Source organism: Paramisgurnus dabryanus, chromosome 1 (genome assembly GCF_030506205.2).
Source record: "Paramisgurnus dabryanus chromosome 1, PD_genome_1.1, whole genome shotgun sequence".
NCBI classification, from domain to species: Eukaryota; Metazoa; Chordata; class Actinopteri; order Cypriniformes; family Cobitidae; genus Paramisgurnus; species Paramisgurnus dabryanus.
Genome location: NC_133337.1, coordinates 6,052,553 through 6,072,906, shown reverse-complemented (window position 1 = coordinate 6,072,906; position 20,354 = coordinate 6,052,553).

The window sequence follows — 20,354 nt, the reverse complement described above, 5'->3', positions numbered from 1 at the left end:
AGCAAGCCCTATGGTCATACAACTATTTCTTTGCTGAACTAAAGTGTATAGTCATGAAACTAGCTAGATGTAAGGCAGATATGACCCGAGGTTGCATGCACGATTCTGTCATAGCGCGACCTAGTGGTTTGGAGATAGAAAATAGCTATATTTGCCTAAAACTACTGCAACAACACATCTAAAACCATGAGTCATCATGGATTCTTCATTTCATATGGCTTGGTCTATAGTTACTGGTGGATGTGAATTTACTCTCTAGCAACCAATGAGAATACCTTATCAACCGTTTTTGAAAGAGCTTTTTCTCTGCATCAGAACATCGTAGAGACATGGGGATGGTCTCTTTTGACTGATTTAACTTGTTGTAACATGTTGTGACCCATGTTATGCCACTGCAAACATCACTCACATATCCTTCTGTGCTCTAATGTTCCATGACTGTCAATAACAGAAGGACGATTGCAGTGGATTAGAACATAGATTATTTTTGTTGATTACTTTTGCGTTTTTTCATCTGAAATCATTAGGTTTACCTAGGTTCTTTGGTCTGCTTATCCAAACTCAACTTTACACCCTTCTGTGCCCTTTTCGGCTTGACCCCGGTATCGCTGCTTGCAGCTATATTTATTATTATTATTAGTTATTCTTCTTCCGCCATTGCAGTCTATGGCAGCCCATAGAACCGTACGTAGGAAAGTTATGAAATTTGGCACACTGATAAAGGACAGTCCAATGTGTCCCCACAGCAAATTTGGAGTCTCTATCTCTAACCCGCTAGCGCCACCAACAGTCCAAAGTTGAACTTATGTTTTTGCTTATAACTTCTGATCCGTAAGTCCTAGAAATGAAATTCTTGTTTCCTCTGATTCCTTGGCTCAAGACGATTCGATTGGACCCTATGACGTCATTTTCCGTCATGAAATTTTTTCCGCCATTTTGAATTATTCGTAAAACCTACTTTTGCGAACTGGTCCTAGAGTTTTTACCCGATTGCCGCGAAAATTGGTATGTAGCATCTAGAGACCCTCACGGCAAAAATTTATCAAAAGAATTTCGATAAACCAATCCGTTGTCGTATAGCGCGTCAACAAAATTTTCGTAGAGCGCAAAAAAACAGATTTTAGGCTGTATCTTCGTCAAACTTAGGCCTATTGACACGACACTTGGTACTTGTGATGCCAGTCAGGAACTGAGTGTGCATGCACAGTTTCGTCGCAGCGCCACCTAGTGGCCAGACAGATGTTTTTTACACCTATAACTTAGGCTGTGATCAACGTATTTTGACGGGACTTGATTTTTAGGAGTCCTGAATAGTCGCCGAGTCCAACGATGCCAAACATGCCAGTTTTCGCCTTACGGTTAGCCCTGCGCAGCAAAACAGCACTTAAAAAACATGCGCGAATATCTCCGCGAGCGTAATTCTGATCGACTCGAAAACATCATAGGAAGAATATTGCATTACCTTCTGAACAAAAAGTTCTATTGGCACTATATTAAAATTTTCATCAGAAATGGCCGAAAATTGCAAAAAACGAATAATTACCTTTAAATTTTGTGTTTTTACACATAAATGGTTATAACTTCGTAACGCAAAGAGATTTTTTCACCATATTTGATACGCTGATGTACGACCACAGTCTGAGGCTACACAAAAAAAATTGTATGGTTGCACCACTAGTTGGCCTTATAATTGAACAAAACCTTTGAAATCAAGCCACCCTATGGTCATACAACTGTTTCTTCACTAAACTAAAGTGTATAGTCATAAAACTAGCTAGATGTAACACATTTATGACCTGAGGTTGCATGCACGAATTTTGTCATTGCGCCACCTAGTGGTTTTGAGATAGAAATATGGTATTTTTGCCTAAAACTACTCCAACAGTACATCTAAAATCTTGGGTCATCATGTATTATTACTCTCATGGCTTGGAGATCATTGGTGCATGCCAATTAACTCCTTAGCAACCAATTAGGATACCTTATCAACCGTTTTTGCAAGAGCTATATCTCTGCGTCAGAACATTGTAGAGACATGGGGGTGGTCTCTTTTGACTCATTAACACCACTGTAACATTTTGTGAGCTGAGAATTGCCACTGCAAGCACCACTCACATTTTCGTCAGTGTTCTAGTTGTCAATGCTCCTCGAGAAGAGAGGGAGAGATGACACTGAATGAGAACACAGCTTTTTTGCTGATAACTGTTATATTATTTAGTCTGAAATCAAGAGATTTTCCCAGGTTCTTTAAACTGCTCATCCGAATTCAACTTTACTTTCTTATGTGCCCTTTTTGGCTTGACCCCGGCATTGCTGCTTGCAGCTATATTTAGGGGTCAAGCCCAGAATGGGCGAAGACCCCTATTGTTTCTGTTAGTTTTCTTTTTCTTTTTCTTTTTCTTTTTCTTTTTCTTTTTCTTCCTCCGCCATTGCGGTCTATGGCAGCCTATAGAACCGTACGTAGGAAAGTTATGAAATTTGGCACACTGATAGAGGACTGTCCAAAAAGTCTCCACAGCAAATTTGAAGTCTGTATCTCTAACCCGCTAGCGCCACCAACAGTCCAAATTTGCACTTATGTATTTGCTTATAACTTCTGACCCGTAAGTCCTAGACACTAAATTCTTGTATCCTCTGATTCCTTGGCTCAAGACGATTCGATTGGACCCTATGACATCATTTTCCGTCATGAAAAATTTTCCGCCATTTTGATTTATTCATAAAACCTACTTTTGCGAACTTGTCCTAGAGCTTTTGCCCAATTGCCACGAAAAATGGTATGTAGCATCTAGAGACACTCAGGGCAAAAAGTTATTAAAAGAATTTTGATAAACCATTCCGTTGTCGTATAGCGCGTCAACAAATTTTACGTAGAGCCCAAAAAACAGGTTTTAGTGTGTATCTTCGCCAGTCTTATGTCTATTGACGCCACACTTGGTAGTTGTGATGCCAGTGAGGATCTGAGGGGGCATGCAGAGTTTCGTCACAGCACCACCTAGTGGTCATACGAATGTTGTGCATGCTTATAACTTTGGCTCTGATCTGTGTTTTTTCACGGGACTTGTTTCGCTGAAGTCCAGAATAGTTGCCGAGTCCAACGTTACCAAACATGCCAGATTTCGCCTTACGGTTAGCCCTGCGCAGCAAAACAGCACTTAAAAAACACGCGCGAATATCTTCGCGAGCGTAATTCTGATCGACTCGAAAACATCATAGGAAGAATATTGCATTACCTTCTGAACAAAAAGTTTTATTGGCGTTGTATTAAAATTTCCATCAGAAATGGCCGAAAATTGCAAAAAAACGAAAAATTACCTTTAAATTTTCTGTTTTTACACATAAATGGTTATAACTTCGTAACGCAAAGAGATTTTTTCACCAGATTTGATACGCTGATGTATGAGCAGAGTCTGAGGCCACACAAAAAAATTGGTATGCCTGAACCACTAGGTGGCCCTATAAATGAACATAATCTTTCATATCAAGCAAGCCCTTTGGTCATACAACTATTTCTTTACTGAACTAAAGTGTATAGTCATGAAACTAGCTAGATGTAACGCAGTCATGACCTGAGGTTGCATGCACGATTCTGTCATAGTGCCACCTAGTGGTTTGGAGATAGAAAATAGCTATGTTTGCCTAAAACTACTGCAACAACACATCTAAAACCATGAGTCATCATGGATTCTTCATTTCATATGGCTTGGACTATAATCACTGGTGGATGTGAATTTACTCTCTAGCAACCAATGAGAATACCTTATCAACCGTTTTTGAAAGAGCTTTGTCTTGGCATCAGAACATCGTAGAGACATGGGGATGGTCTCTTTTGACTGATTTAACTTGTTGTAACATGTTGTGACATGTTGTGTTTTATGCCACTGCAAACATCACTCACATGTCCTTCAGTGCTCTAATGTTCCATGATTGTCAATAACAGAAGGACGATTGCAGTAGACAAGAACATAGATTATTTTTGTTGATTACTTTTGTGGTTTTTTCATCTGAAATCATGAGGTTTACATAGGTTCTTTAGTATTCTTATCCAAACTCAACTTTACACCCTTCTGTGCCCTTTTCGGCTTGACCCCGGTATTGCTGCTTGCAGCTATATTTAGGGGTCAAGCCCAGAATGGGCGAAGACCCCTATTGTTTCTGTTAGTTTTCTTTTTCTTTTTCTTTTTCTTTTTCTTTTTCTTTTTCTTCCTCCGCCATTGCGGTCTATGGCAGCCTATAGAACCGTACGTAGGAAAGTTATGAAATTTGGCACACTGATAGAGGACTGTCCAAAAAGTCTCCACAGCAAATTTGAAGTCTGTATCTCTAACCCGCTAGCGCCACCAACAGTCCAAATTTGCACTTATGTATTTGCCTATAACTTCTGACCCGTAAGTCCTAGACACTAAATTCTTGTATCCTCTGATTCCTTGGCTCAAGACGATTCGATTGGACCCTATGACGTCATTTTCCGTCATGAAAAATTTTCCGCCATTTTGATTTATTCATAAAACCTACTTTTGCGAACTTGTCCTAGAGCTTTTGCCCAATTGCCACGAAAAATGGTATGTAGCATCTAGAGACACTCTGGGCAAAAAGTTATTAAAAAAATTTTGATAAACCATTCCGTTTTCGTATAGCGCGTCAACAAATTTTACGTAGAGCCCAAAAAACAGGTTTTAGTGTGTATCTTCGCCAATCTTATGTCTATTGACGCCACACTTGGTAGTTGTGATGCCAGTGAGGATCTGAGGGGGCATGCAGAGTTTCGTCACAGCACCACCTAGTGGTCATACGAATGTTGTGCATGCTTATAACTTTGGCTCTGATCTGTGTTTTTTCACGGGACTTGTTTCGCTGAAGTCCAGAATAGTTGCCGAGTCCAACCTTACCAAACATGCCAGATTTCGCCTTACGGTTAGCCCTGCGCAGCAAAACAGCACTTAAAAAACACGCGCGAATATCTCCGCGAGCGTAATTCTGATCGACTCGAAAACATCATAGGAAGAATATTGCATTACCTTCTGAACAAAAAGTTCTATTGGCGTTGTATTAAAATTTTCATCAGAAATGGCCGAAAATTGCAAAAAACGAAAAATTACCTTTAAATTTTCTGTTTTTACACATAAATGGTTATAACTTCGTAACGCAAAGAGATTTTTTCACCATATTTGATACGCTGATGTACGACCACAGTCTGAGGCTACACAAAAAAAATTGTATGCTTGCACCACTAGTTGGCCTTATAATTGAATAAAACCTTTGAAATCAAGCCACCCTATGGTCATACAACTGTTTCTTCACTAAACTAAAGTGTATAGTCATAAAACTAGCAAGATGTAACACAGTTATGACCTGAGGTTGCATGCACGAATTTTGTCATTGCGCCACCTACTGGTTTTGAGACAGAATATGGCATTTTTTTGGCCTAAAACTACTGCAACAACACATCTAAAACCATGAGTCATCATGGATTATTCCTTTCATGGCTTTGACTATAATCACTAGTGGATGTCCATTTACTCTCTAGCAACCAATGAGAATACCTTATCAACTGTTTTTGCAAGAGTTTTTTCTCTGCATCAGAACATCGCAGAGACATGGGGATGGTCTCTTTTGACTCTTTTAACTTGTTGTAACATGTTGTGACCCATGTTTGCCCACTGTAAGCATCACATACATGTCCTTCAGTGCTCTAATGTCCCATGATTGTCAATAACCGAAGGACAGTTGCAGTAGACAAGAACATAGATTATTTTTGTTGATTACTTTGCATTTTTTCATCTGAAATCATTAGGTTTACCTAAGATCTTCAGTCTGCTTATCCAAACGCAACTTTACATCCTTCTGTGCCCTTTTCGGCTTGACCCCGGTGATTGCTGCTTGCAGCTATATTTAGGGGTCAAGCCCAGAATGGGCGAAGACCCCTATTGTTTCTGTTAGTTTTCTTTTTCTTTTTCTTTTTCTTTTTCTTTTTCTTTTTCTTTTTCTTCCTCCGCTATTGCGGTCTATGGCAGCCTATAGAACCGTACGTAGGAAAGTTATGAAATTTGGCACACTGATAGAGGACTGTCCAAAAAGTCTCCACAGCAAATTTGAAGTCTGTATCTCTAACCCGCTAGCGCCACCAACAGTCCAAATTTGCACTTATGTATTTGCCTATAACTTCTGACCCGTAAGTCCTAGACACTAAATTCTTGTATCCTCTGATTCCTTGGCTCACGACGATTCGATTGGACCCTATGACGTCATTTTCCGTCATGAAAAATTTTCCGCCATTTTGATTTATTCATAAAACCTACTTTTGCGAACTTGTCCTAGAGCTTTTGCCCAATTGCCACGAAAAATGGTATGTAGCATCTAGAGACACTCAGGGCAAAAAGTTATTAAAAGAATTTTGATAAACCATTCCGTTTTCGTATAGCGCGTCAACAAATTTTACGTAGAGCCCAAAAAACAGGTTTTAGTGTGTATCTTCGCCAATCTTATGTCTATTGACGCCACACTTGGTAGTTGTGATGCCAGTGAGGATCTGAGGGGGCATGCAGAGTTTCGTCACAGCACCACCTAGTGGTCATACAAATGTTGTGCATGCTTATAACTTTGGCTCTGATCTGTGTTTTTTCACGGGACTTGTTTCGCTGAAGTCCAGAATAGTTGCCGAGTCCAACCTTACCAAACATGCCAGATTTCGCCTTACGGTTAGCCCTGCGCAGCAAAACAGCACTTAAAAAACACGCGCGAATATCTCCGCGAGCGTAATTCTGATCGACTCGAAAACATCATAGGAAGAATATTGCATTACCTTCTGAACAAAAAGTTCTATTGGCGTTGTATTAAAATTTTCATCAGAAATGGCCGAAAATTGCAAAAAACGAAAAATTACCTTTAAATTTTCTGTTTTTACACATAAATGGTTATAACTTCGTAACGCAAAGATATTTTTTCACCATATTTGATACGCTGATGTACGACCACAGTCTGAGGCTACACAAAAAAAATTGTATGCTTGCACCACTAGTTGGCCTTATAATTGAATAAAACCTTTGAAATCAAGCCACCCTATGGTCATACAACTGTTTCTTCACTAAACTAAAGTGTATAGTCATAAAACTAGCAAGATGTAACACAGTTATGACCTGAGGTTGCATGCACGAATTTTGTCATTGCGCCACCTACTGGTTTTGAGACAGAATATGGCATTTTTTTGGCCTAAAACTACTGCAACAACACATCTAAAACCATGAGTCATCATGGATTATTCCTTTCATGGCTTTGACTATAATCACTAGTGGATGTCCATTTACTCTCTAGCAACCAATGAGAATACCTTATCAACTGTTTTTGCAAGAGTTTTTTCTCTGCATCAGAACATCGCAGAGACATGGGGATGGTCTCTTTTGACTCTTTTAACTTGTTGTAACATGTTGTGACCCATGTTTGCCCACTGTAAGCATCACATACATGTCCTTCAGTGCTCTAATGTCCCATGATTGTCAATAACCGAAGGACAGTTGCAGTAGACAAGAACATAGATTATTTTTGTTGATTACTTTGCATTTTTTCATCTGAAATCATTAGGTTTACCTAAGTTCTTCAGTCTGCTTATCCAAACGCAACTTTACATCCTTCTGTGCCCTTTTCGGCTTGACCTTGGTGATTGCTGCTTGCAGCTATATTTATTATTATTTTTCTTCCTCGTTCTTCCGCCGAAAGTCAATGGCAGCCCATAGAACCGTACGTAGGAAAGTTATGAAATTTGGCACACTGATAGAGGACAGTCCAATGTGTCCCCACAGCAAATTTGGAGTCTCTATGTCTAACCCACTAGCGCCACCAACAGTCCAAAGTTGCACTTATGTTTTTGCTTATAACTTCTGATCCGTAAGCCCTAGAAACAAAATTCTTACTTCGTCTGATTCCTTGGCTCAAGACAATTCGATTGGCCCCTATGTCGTTGTTTTCCGTCATAAAAATTGTTCCGCCATTTTGAATTATTCGTAAAACCTACTTTTGCGAACTCGTCCTAGAGTTTTTACCCGATTGCCGCAAAAATTGGTATGTAGCATCTAGAGACCCTCACGGCAAAAAGTTATCAAAAGAATTTCGATAAACCAATCCGTTGTCGTATAGCGCGTCAACAAATTTTACATAGAGCGCAAAAAAACTGATTTTAGGCTGTATCTTCGTCAAACTTAGGCCTATTGACACGACACTTGGTACTTGTGATGCCAGTCAGGAACTGAGTGTGCATGCACAGTTTCGTCACAGCGCCACCTAGTGGCCAGACAGATGTTTTTTACACCTATAACTTTGGCTGTGATCAACGTATTTTGACGGGACTTGATTTTTAGGAGTCTTGAAAAGTCGCCGAGTCCAACGATACCAAACATGCCAGATTTCGCTTTACGGTTAGCCCTGCGCAGCAAAACAGCACTTAAAAAACATGCGCGAATATCTCCGCGAGCGTTATTCCGATCGACTCGAAAACACCATAGGAAGAACATTGCATTACCTTCTGAACAAAAAGTTCTATTGGCATTATATTAAAATTTTCATCAGAAAGGGCCGAAAATTGCAAAAAACGAAAAATTACCTTTTACAATTTGTGTTTTTATACATAAATGGTTATAACTTCGCAACGAAAAGACATTTTTTCACCAGATTTGATACGCTGATGTATGAGCAGAGTCTGAGGCCACACAAAAAAATTGGTATGCCTGAACCACTAGGTGGCCCTATAATTGAACAAAATCTTTCATATCAAGCAAGCCCTATGGTCATACAACTATTTCTTCACTAAACTAAAGTGTATAGTCATAAAACTAGCTAGATGTAACACAGTTATGAACTGAGGTTGCATGCACAACTTTGTCATTGCGCCACCTAGTGGTTTTGAGATAGAAATATGGTATTTTTGCCTAAAACTACTCCAACAGTACATCTAAAATCTTGGGTCATCATGTATTATTCCTTTCATGGCTTGGAGAACATTGGTGCATGCCAATTAACTCCTTAGCAACCAATTAGGATACCTTATCATTCCTTTTTACAAGAGCTATATCTCTGCATCAGAACATCGTAGAGACATGGGGGCAGTCTCTTTTGACTCATTAACACCACTGTAACATTTTGTAAGCTGAGAATTGCCACTGCAAGCACCACTCACATTTTCTTCAGTGTTCTAGTTGTCAATGCTCCTCGAGAAGAGAGGGAGAGATGACACTGAATGAAAACACAGCTTTTTTGCTGATAACTGTTATATTATTTAGTCTGAAATCAAGAGATTTTCCCAGGTTCTTTAAACTGCTCATCCAAATTCAACTTTACATCCTTCTGTGCCCTTTTTGGCTTGACCCCGGCATTGCTGCTTGCAGCTATATTTAGGGGTCAAGCCCCGAAGGGGCGAAGACCCCTATTGTATCCGTTAGTTTTCTTTTTATTATTATTAGTTATTCTTCTTCCGCCATTGCGGTCTATGGCAGCCCATAGAACCGTACGTAGGAAAGTTATGAAATTTGGCACACTGATAAAGGACACTCCAATGTGTCCCCACAGCAAATTTGGAGTCTCTATGTCTAACCCGCTAGCGCCACCAACAGTCCAAAGTTGCACTTATGTTTTTGCTTATAACTTCTGATCCGTAAGTCCTAGAAACGAAATTCTTGTTTCCTCTGATTCCTTGGCTCAAGGCGATTCGATTGGACCCTATGACGTCAATTTCCGTCATGAAAATTTTTCCGCCATATTGAATTATTCGTAAAACCTACTTTTGCGAACTCGTCCTAGAGTTTTTACCCGATTGCCGCGAAAATTGGTATGTAGCATCTAGAGACCCTCACGGCAAAAAGTTATCAAAAGAATTTCGATAAACCAATCCGTTGTCGTATAGCGCGTAAACAAATTTTATGTAGAGCACAAAAAAACAGATTTTACGCTGTATCTTCGTCAAACTTAGGCCTATTGACACGACACTTGGTACTTGTGATGCCAGTCAGGAACTGAGTGTGCATGCACAGTTTCGTCGCAGCGCCTCCTAGTGGCCAGACAGATAATTTTTACACCTATAACTTTGGCTGTGATCAACGTATTTTGACGGGACTTGATTTTTAGGAGTCCTGAATAGTCGCCGAGTCCAACGATACCAAACATGCCAGATTTCGCCTTACGGTTAGCCCTGCGCAGCAAAACAGCACTTAAAAAACATGCGCGAATATCTCCGCGAGCGTTATTCCGATCGACTCGAAAACACCATAGGAAGAACATTGCATTACCTTCTGAACAAAAAGTTCTATTGGCGTTATATTAAAATTTTCATCAGAAATGGCCGAAAATTGCAAAAAACGAAAAATTACCTTTTACAATTTGTGTTTTTATACATAAATGGTTATAACTTCGCAACGAAAATAATTTTTTTCACCAGATTTGATACGCTGATGTATGAGCAGAGTCTGAGGCCACACAAAAAAATTGGTATGCCTGAACCACTAGGTGGCCCTATAATTGAACAAAATATTACATATCAAGCAAGCCCTATGGTCATACAACTATTTCTTCAATAACCTAAGGTGTATAGTTATAAAACAAGCTAGATGTAACACAGTTATGAACTGAGGTTGCATGCACAACTTTGTCATTGCGCCACCTAGTGGTTTTGAGATAGAAATATGGTATTTTTGCCTAAAACTACTCCAACAGTACATCTAAATGTATTATTCCTTTCATGGCTTGGAGATCATGGGTGCATGCCAATTAACTCCTTAGCAACCAATTAGGATACCTTATCAATCCTTTTTACAAGAGCTATATCTCTGCATCAGAACATCGTAGAGACATGGGGGTGGTCTCTTTTGACTCATTAACACCACTGTAACATTTTGTGAGCTGAGAATTGCCACTGCAAGCACCACTCACATTTTCTTCAGTGTTCTAGTTGTCAATGCTCCTCGAGAAGAGAGGGAGAGATTACACTGAATGAAAACACAGCTTTTGCTGATAACTGTTATTTTACTTAGTCTGAAATCAAGAGATTTTCTTAGGTTCTTTAAACTGATCATCCGAATTCAACTTTACTTTCTTCTGTGCCCTTTTTGGCTTGACCCCGGCATTGCTGCTTGCAGCTATATTTAGGGGTCAAGCCCCGAAGGGGCGAAGACCCCTATTGTATTTGTTAGTTTTCTTATTATTATTATAATAATTATTCTGCTTCTTCTTCTTCTTCTTCTTCTTCTTCTTCCGCCATTGCGGTCTATGGCAGCCCATAGAACCGTAAGTAGGAAAGTTATGAAATTTGGCACACTGATAAAGGACAGTCCAATGTGTCCCCACAGCAAATTTGGAGTCTCTATCTCTAACCCGCTAGCGCCACCAACAGTCCAAAGTTGAACTTATGTTTTTGCTTATAACTTCTGATCCGTAAGTCCTAGAAACCAAATTCTTGTTTCCTCTGATTCCTTGGCTCAAGACGATTCGATTGGACCATATGACGTCATTTTCCGTCATGAATTTTTTTCCGCCATTTTGAATTATTCGTAAAACCTACTTTTTCGAACTCGTCCTAGAGCTTTTGTCCGATTGCCACGAAAATTGGTATGTAGTATCTATAGACCCTCACGGCAAAAAGTTATTAAAAGAATTTTGATAAACCAATCCGTTGTCGTATAGCATGTCAACAAATTTTACGTATAGCGCAAAATAACTGATTTTAGGCTGTATCTTCGTCAAACTTAGGCCTATTGACACGACACTTGGTACTTGTGATGCCAGTCAGGAACTGAGTGTGCATGCACAGATTCGTCGCAGTGCCACCTAGTGGCCAGACAGATGTTTTTTACACCTATAACTTTGGCTGTGATCAATGTATTTTGACGGGACTTGATTTTTAGGAGTCCTGAATAGTCGCCGAGTCCAACGATACCAAACATGCCAGGTTTCGTCATACGGTTAGCCCTGCGCAGCAAAACAGCACTTAAAAAACATGCGCGAATATCTCCGCGAGCGTTATTCCGATCGACTCGAAAACACCATAGGAAGAACATTGTATTACCTTCTGAACAAAAAGTTCTATTGGCGTTATATTAAAATTTTCATCAGAAATGGCCGAAAATTGCAAAAAACGAAAAATTACCTATTACAATTTGTGTTTTTATACATAAATGGTTATAACTTCGCAACGAAAAGACATTTTTTCACCAGATTTGATACGCTGATGTATGAGCAGAGTCTGAGGCCACACAAAAAAATTGGTATGCCTGAACCACTAGGTGGCCCTATAATTGAACATAAACTTTCATATCAAGCAAGCCCTATGGTCATACAACTGTTTCTTCACTAAACTAAAGTGTATAGTCATAAAACTAGCTAGATGTAACACAGTTATGACCTGAGGTTGCATGCACAACTTTGTCATTGCGCCACCTAGTGGTTTTGAGATAGAAATATGGTATTTTTGCCTAAAACTACTCCAACAGTACATCTAAAATCTTGGGTCATCATGTATTATTCCTTTCATGGCTTGGAGATCATTGGTGCATGCCAATTAATTCCTTAGCAACCAATAAGGATACCTTATCAATCCTTTTTACAAGAGCTATATCTCTGCATCAGAACATCGTAGAGACATGGGGGTGGTCTCTTTTGACTCATTAACACCACTGTAACATTTTGTGAGCTGAGAATTGCCACTGCAAGCACCACTCACATTTTCTTCAGTGTTCTAGTTGTCAATGCTCCTCGAGAAGAGAGGGAGAGATTACACTGAATGAAAACAAAGCTTTTTGCTGATAACTGTTATATTACTTAGTCTGAAATCAAGAGATTTTCTTAGGTTCTTTAAACTGATCATCCGAATTCAACTTTACTTTCTTCTGTGCCCTTTTTGGCTTGACCCCGGCATTGCTGCTTGCAGCTATATTTAGGGGTCAAGCCCCGAAGGGGCGAAGACCCCTATTGTATTTGTTAGTTTTCTTATTATTATTATTATTCTTCTTCTTCTTCCGCCATTGCGGTCTATGGCAGCCCATAGAACCGTACGTAGGAAAGTTATGAAATTTGGCACACTGATAAAGGACAGTCCAATGTGTTTCCACAGCAAATTTGGAGTCTCTAACTCCAACCCTCTAGCGCCACCAACAGTCTAAAGTTGCACTTACGTTTTTGTTTATAACTTCTGACCCGTACGTCCTAGAAATGAAATTCTTGTTTCCTCTTATTCCTTGGCTCAAGACGATTCGACTGGACCCTATGACGTCATTTTCCGTCATGAAAATTTTTCCGCCATTTTGAATTATTCGTAAAACCTACTTTTGCGAACTCGTCCTAGAGCTTTTGCCCGATTTCCACGAAAATCGGTATGTAGCATCTACAGACCCTCACGGCAAAAAGTTATGGAATTCATGTCGATTCGCCAATCTGTTTGCGTAAACCGCATCAACAAATTTTACGTAGAGTGCAAAAAAACGGATTTGAGGCTGTATCTTCGCCAAACTTAAGCCTATTGAAACGACACTTGGTACTTGTGATGCCAGTCAGGAACTGAGAGTGCATGCCCAGTTTCGTCGCAGCGCCACCTAGTGGTAAAACGAATGTTTTACACACCTATAACTTTGGCTGTGATCGACGTATTTTCATGGGACTTGTTTCCTTGGAGTCCTGAATAGTTGCCGAGTCCAACGATACCAAACATGCCAGAATTGGCCTTACGGTTAACCCTGCGCGGCAAAATAGCACTTAAAAAACACGCGCGAATATCTCCGCGAGCGTAATTCTGATCGACTCGAAAACATCATAGGAAGAATATTGCATTACCTTCTGAACAAAAAGTTCTATTGGCATTGTATTAAAATTTTCATCAGAAATGGCTGAAAATTGCAAAAAACGAAAAATTACCTTTAAATTTTGTGTTTTTACACATAAATGGCTATAACTTCGTAACGCAAAGAGATTTTTTCACCATATTTGATACGCTGATGTACGACCACAGTCTGAGGCTACACAAAAAAAATTGTATGGTTGCACCACTAGTTGGCCTTATAATTTAACAAAACCTTTGAAATCAAGCCACCCTATGGTCATACAACTGTTTCTTCACTAATCTAAAGTGTATAGTCATAAAACTAGCTAGATGTAACACAGTTATGACCTGAGGTTGCATGCACAATTTTGTCATTGCGCCACCTACTGGTTTTGAGATAGAATAACGCATTTTTTGCCTAAAACTACTGCAACAACACATCTAAAACCATGAGTCATCATGGATTATTCCTTTCATGGCTTTGACAATAATCACTAGTGGATGTCCATTTACTCTCTAGCAACCAATGAGAATACGTTATCAACTGTTTTGCAAGAGCTTTTTCTCTGCATCAGAACATCGCAGAGACATGGGGGTGGGCTCTTTTGACTCATTAACACCACTGTAACATTTTGTGAGCTGAGTATTGCCACTAGAAGCACCACTCATTTTTACGTCAGTGTTCTAGTTATCAATGCTCGACGAAAGAGAGGGAGAGATGACACTGAATGAAAACACAGCTTTTTTGCTGATAACTGTTATATTATTTAGTCTGAAATCAAGAGATTTTCCCAGGTTCTTTAAACTGCTCATCCAAATTCAACTTTACTTTCTTATGTGCCCTTTTTGGCTTGACCCCGGCATTGCTGCTTGCAGCTATATTTAGGGGTCAAGCCCAGAATGGGCGAAGACCCCTATTGTATCTGTTAGTTTTCTTTTTATTATTAGGGGTCAAGCCCCGAAGGGGCGAAGACCCCTATTGTATTTGTTAGTTTTCTTATTATTATTATTATTCTTCTTCTTCTTCCGCCATTGCGGTCTATGGCAGCCCATAGAACCGTACGTAGGAAAGTTATGAAATTTGGCACACTGATAAAGGACAGTCCAATGTGTCCCCACAGCAAATTTGGAGTCTCTAACTCCAACCCTCTAGCGCCACCAACAGTCTAAAGTTGCACTTACGTTTTTGTTTATAACTTCTGACCCGTACGTCCTAGAAACGAAATTCTTGTTTCCTCTGATTCCTTGGCTCAAGACGATTCGACTGGACCCTATGACGTAATTTTCCGTCATGAAAATTTTTCCGCCATTTTGAATTATTCGTAAAACCTACTTTTGCGAACTCGTCCTAGAGCTTTTGCCCGATTTCCACGAAAATCGGTATGTAGCATCTACAGACTCTCACGGCAAAAAGTTATGGAATTCATGTCGATTCGCCAATCTGTTTGCGTAAACCGCGTCAACAAATTTTAAGTAGAGTGCAAAAAAACGGATTTGAGGCTGTATCTTCGCCAAACTTAATCCTATTGAAACGACACTTGGTACTTGTGATGCCAGTCAGGAACTGAGAGTGCATGCCCAGTTTCGTCGCAGCGCCACCTAGTGGTAAGACGAATGTTTTACACACCTATAACTTTGGCTGTGATCGACGTATTTTCATGGGACTTGTTTCCTTGGAGTCCTGAATAGTCGCCGAGTCCAACGATACCAAACATGCCAGAATTGGCCTTACGGTTAACCCTGCGCGGCAAAATAGCACTTAAAAAACACGCGCGAATATCTCCGCGAGCGTAATTCTGATCGACTCGAAAACATCATAGGAAGAATATTGCATTACCTTCTGAACAAAAAGTTCTATTGGCATTGTATTAAAATTTTCATCAGAAATGGCTGAAAATTGCAAAAAACGAAAAATTACCTTTAAATTTTGTGTTTTTACACATAAATGGCTATAACTTCGTAACGCAAAGAGATTTTTTCACCATATTTGATACGCTGATGTACGACCACAGTCTGAGGCTACACAAAAAAAATTGTATGGTTGCACCACTAGTTGGCCTTATAATTTAACAAAACCTTTGAAATCAAGCCACCCTATGGTCATACAACTGTTTCTTCACTAAACTAAAGTGTATAGTCATAAAACTAGCTAGATGTAACACAGTTATGATCTGAGGTTGCATGCACAATTTTGTCATTGCGCCACCTACTGGTTTTGAGATAGAATAACGCATTTTTTGCCTAAAACTACTGCAACAACACATCTAAAACCATAAGTCATCATGGATTATTCCTTTCATGGCTTTGACTATAATCACTAGTGGATGTCCATTTACTCTCTAGCAACCAATGAGAATACGTTATCAACTGTTTTTGCAAGAGCTTTTTCTCTGCATCAGAACATCGCAGAGACATGGGGGTGGGCTCTTTTGACTGATTTAACTTGTTGTAACATGTTGTGACCCATGTTATGCCACTGCATACATCACTCACATGTCCTTCCGTGCTCTAATGTTCCATGATTGTCAATAACAGAAGGACGATTGCATTAGACAAGAACATAGATTATTTTTGTTGATTACTTTAGCGTTATTTTCATTTGAAATCATGAGGTTTACCTAGGTTCTGTAGTATTCTTATCCAAACTCAACTTTACACCCTTCTGTGCCCTTTTCGGCTTGACCCCGGCATTGCTGCTTGCAGCTATATTTATTATTAGTTATTCTTCTTCCGCCATTGCGGTCTATGGCAGCCCATAGAACCGTACATAGGAAAGTTATGAAATTTGGCACACTGATAAAGGACACTCCAATGTGTCCACACAGCAAATTTGGAGTCTCTATGTCTAACCCGCTAGCGCCACCAACAGTCCAAATTTGCACTTATGTTTTTGCTTATAACTTCTGATCCATAAGTCCTAGAAACAAAATTCTTGTTTCCTCTGATTCCTTGGCTCAAGACAATTCGATTTGACCCTATGACATCATTTTCCGTCATAAAAATTTTTCAGCCATTTTGAATTATTCGTAAAACCTACTTTTGCGAACTCGTCCTAGAGTTTTTACCCGATTGTCGCGAGATTTGGTATGTAGCATCTAGAGACCCTCACGGCAAAAAGTTATCAAAAGAATTTCGATAAACCAATCCGTTGTCGTATAGCGCGTTAACAAATTTTACGTAGAGCGCAAAAAAACAGATTTTAGGCTGTATCTTCGTCAAACTTAGGCCTATTGACACGACACTTGGTACTTGTGATGCCAGTCAGGAACTGAGTGTGCATGCACAGTTTCGTCGCAGTGCCACCTAGTGGCCAGACAGATGATTTTTACACCTATAACTTTGGCTGTGATCAACGTATTTTGACGGGACTTGATTTTTAGGAGTCCTGAATAGTCGCCGAGTCCAACGATACCAAACATGCCAGATTTCGCCTTACGGTTAGCCCTGCGCAGCAAAACAGCACTTAAAAAACATGCGCGAATATCTCCGCGAGCGTTATTCCGATCGACTCGAAAACACCATAGGAAGAACATTGCATTACCTTCTGAACAAAAAGTTCTATTGGCGTTATATTAAAATTTTCATCAGAAATGGCCGAAAATTGCAAAAAACGAAAAATTACCTTTTACAATTTGTGTTTTTATACATAAATGGTTATAACTTCGCAACGAAAAGACATTTTTTCACCAGATTTGATACGCTGATGTATGAGCAGAGTCTGAGGCCACACAAAAAAATTGGTATGCCTGAACGACAAGGTGGCCCAATAATTGAACAAAATCTTTCATATCAAGCAAGCCCTATGGTCATACAACTATTTCTTCACTAAACTAAAGTGTATAGCCATAAAACTAGCTAGATGTAACACAGTTATGAACTGAGGTTGCATGCACAACTTTGTCATTGCACCACCTAGTGGTTTTGAGACAGAAATATGGTATTTTTGCCTAAAACTACTCCAACAGTACATCTAAAATCTTGGGTCATCATGTATTGTTCCTCTCATGGCTTGGAGATCATTGGTGCATGCCAATTAACTCCTTAGCAACCAATTAGGATACCTTATCAACCGTTTTTGCAAGAGCTATATCTCTGCGTCAGAACATTGTAGAGACATGGGGGTGGTCTCTTTTGACTCATTAACACCACTGTAACATTTTGTGAGCTGAGTATTGCCACTGCAAGCACCACTCACATTTTCTTCAGTGTTCTAGTTGTCAATGCTCCTCGAGAAGAGAGGGAGAGATTACACTGAATGAAAACACATTTTTTTTGCTAACTGTTATATTATTTAGTCTGAAATCAATACATTTTCCTAGGTTCTTTAAACTGCTCATCCGAATTCAACTTTACTTTCTTCTGTGCCCTTTTTGGCTTGACCCCGGCATTGCTGCTTGCAGCTATATTGGCAATTGTTTCTGTTAGTAAATTTTTCTTCTTCCGCCATTGCGGTCTATGGCAGCCCATAGAACCGTACGTAGGAAAGTTATGAAATTTGGCACACTGATAAAGGACAGTCCAATGTGTCCCCACAGCAAATTTGGAGTCTCTATCTCCAACCCTCTAGCGCCACCAACAGTCCAAAGATGCACTTACGTTTTTGCTTATAACTTCTGATCCGTAAGTCCTAGAAACAAATTTCTTGTTTCCTCTGATTCCTTGGCTCAAGACGATTCGATTTGACCCTATGACGTCATTTTCCGTCATGGAAATTTTTCCGCCATTTTGAATTATTCGTAAAACCTACTTTTGCGAACTCGTCCTAGAGCTTTTGCCCAATTTTCACGAAAATCGGTATGTAGCATCTAGAGACCCTCACGGCAAAAAGTTATCAAAAGAATTTCGATAAACCAATCCGTTGTCGTATAGCGCGTCAACAAAATTTTCGTAGAGCGCAAAAAAACAGATTTTAGGCTGTATCTTCGTCAAACTTAGGCCTATTGACACGACACTTGGTACTTGTGATGCCAGTCAGGAACTGAGTGTGCATGCACAGTTTCGTCGCAGCGCCACCTAGTGGCCAGACAGATGTTTTGTACACCTATAACTTTGGCTGTGATCAACGTATTTTGACGGGACTTGATTTTTAGGAGTCCTGAATAGTCGCCGAGTCCAACGATACCAAACATGCCAGATTTCGCCTTACGGTTAGCCCTGCGCAGCAAAACAGCACTTAAAAAACACGCGCGAATATCTCCGCGAGCGTAATTCTGATCGACTCGAAAACATCATAGGAAGAATATTGCATTACCTTCTGAACAAAAAGTTCTTTTGGCGTTATATTAAAATTTTCATCAGAAATGGCCGAAAATTGCAAAAAACGAAAAATTACCTTTAAATTTTCTGTTTTTACACATAAATGGTTATAACTTCGTAACGCAAAGAGATTTTTTCACCATATTTGATACGCTGATGTACGACCACAGTCTGAGGCTACACAAAAAAAATTGTATGGTTGCACCACTAGTTGGCCTTATAATTGAACAAAACCTTTGAAATCAAGCCACCCTATGGTCATACAACTGTTTCTTCACTAAACTAAAGTGTATAGTCATAAAACTAGCTAGATGTAACACATTTATGACCTGAGGTTGCATGCACGAATTTTGTCATTGCGCCACCTACTGGTTTTGAGATAGAATATGGCATTTTTTGCCTAAAACTACTGCAACAACACATCTAAAACCATGAGTCATCATGGATTATTCCTTTCATGGCTTTGACTATAATCACTAGAGGATGTCCATTTACTCTCTAGCAACCAATGAGAATACGTTATCAACTGTTTTTGCAAGAGCTTTTTCTCTGTATCAGAACATCACAGAGACATGGGGATGGTCTCTTTTGACTCTTTTAACTTGTTGTAACATGTTGTGACCCATGTTTGCCCACTGTAAGCATCACATACATGTCCTTCAGTGCTCTAATGTTCCATGATTGTCAATAACCGAAGGACAGTTGCAGTAGACAAGAATATATATTATTTTTGTTGATTACCTTTGGATTTTTTTATCTGAAATCATTAGGTTTACCTAGGTTCTTCAGTCTGCTTATCCAAATGCAACTTTACATCCTTCTGTGCCCTTTTCGGCTTGACCCCGGTATTGCTGCTTGCAGCTATATTGGTAATTGTTTCTGTTAGTAAATTTTTCTTCTTCCGCCATTGCGGTCTATGGCAGCCCATAGAACCGTACGTAGGAAAGTTATGAAATTCGGCACACTGATAAATGACAGTCCAATGTGTCCCCACAGCGAATTTGGAGTCTCTATGTGTAACCGACTAGCGCCACCAACAGTCTAAACTTGCACTTATGTTTTTGCTTATAACTTCTGATCCGTAAGTCCCACAAACAAAATTCTTGCTTCTTCTGATTCCTTGGCTCAAGCCGATTCGAATGGAACCTATGACGTCATTTTCCGTCATGAAATTTTTTAGCCATTTTGAAATATTCGTAAAACCTACTTTTTCGAACTCGTCCTAGAGCTTTAGTTCGATTGCCACGAAAATTGGTATGTGTCATCTAGAGACACTCTTGGCAAAAAGTTATCAAAAGAATTTTGATAC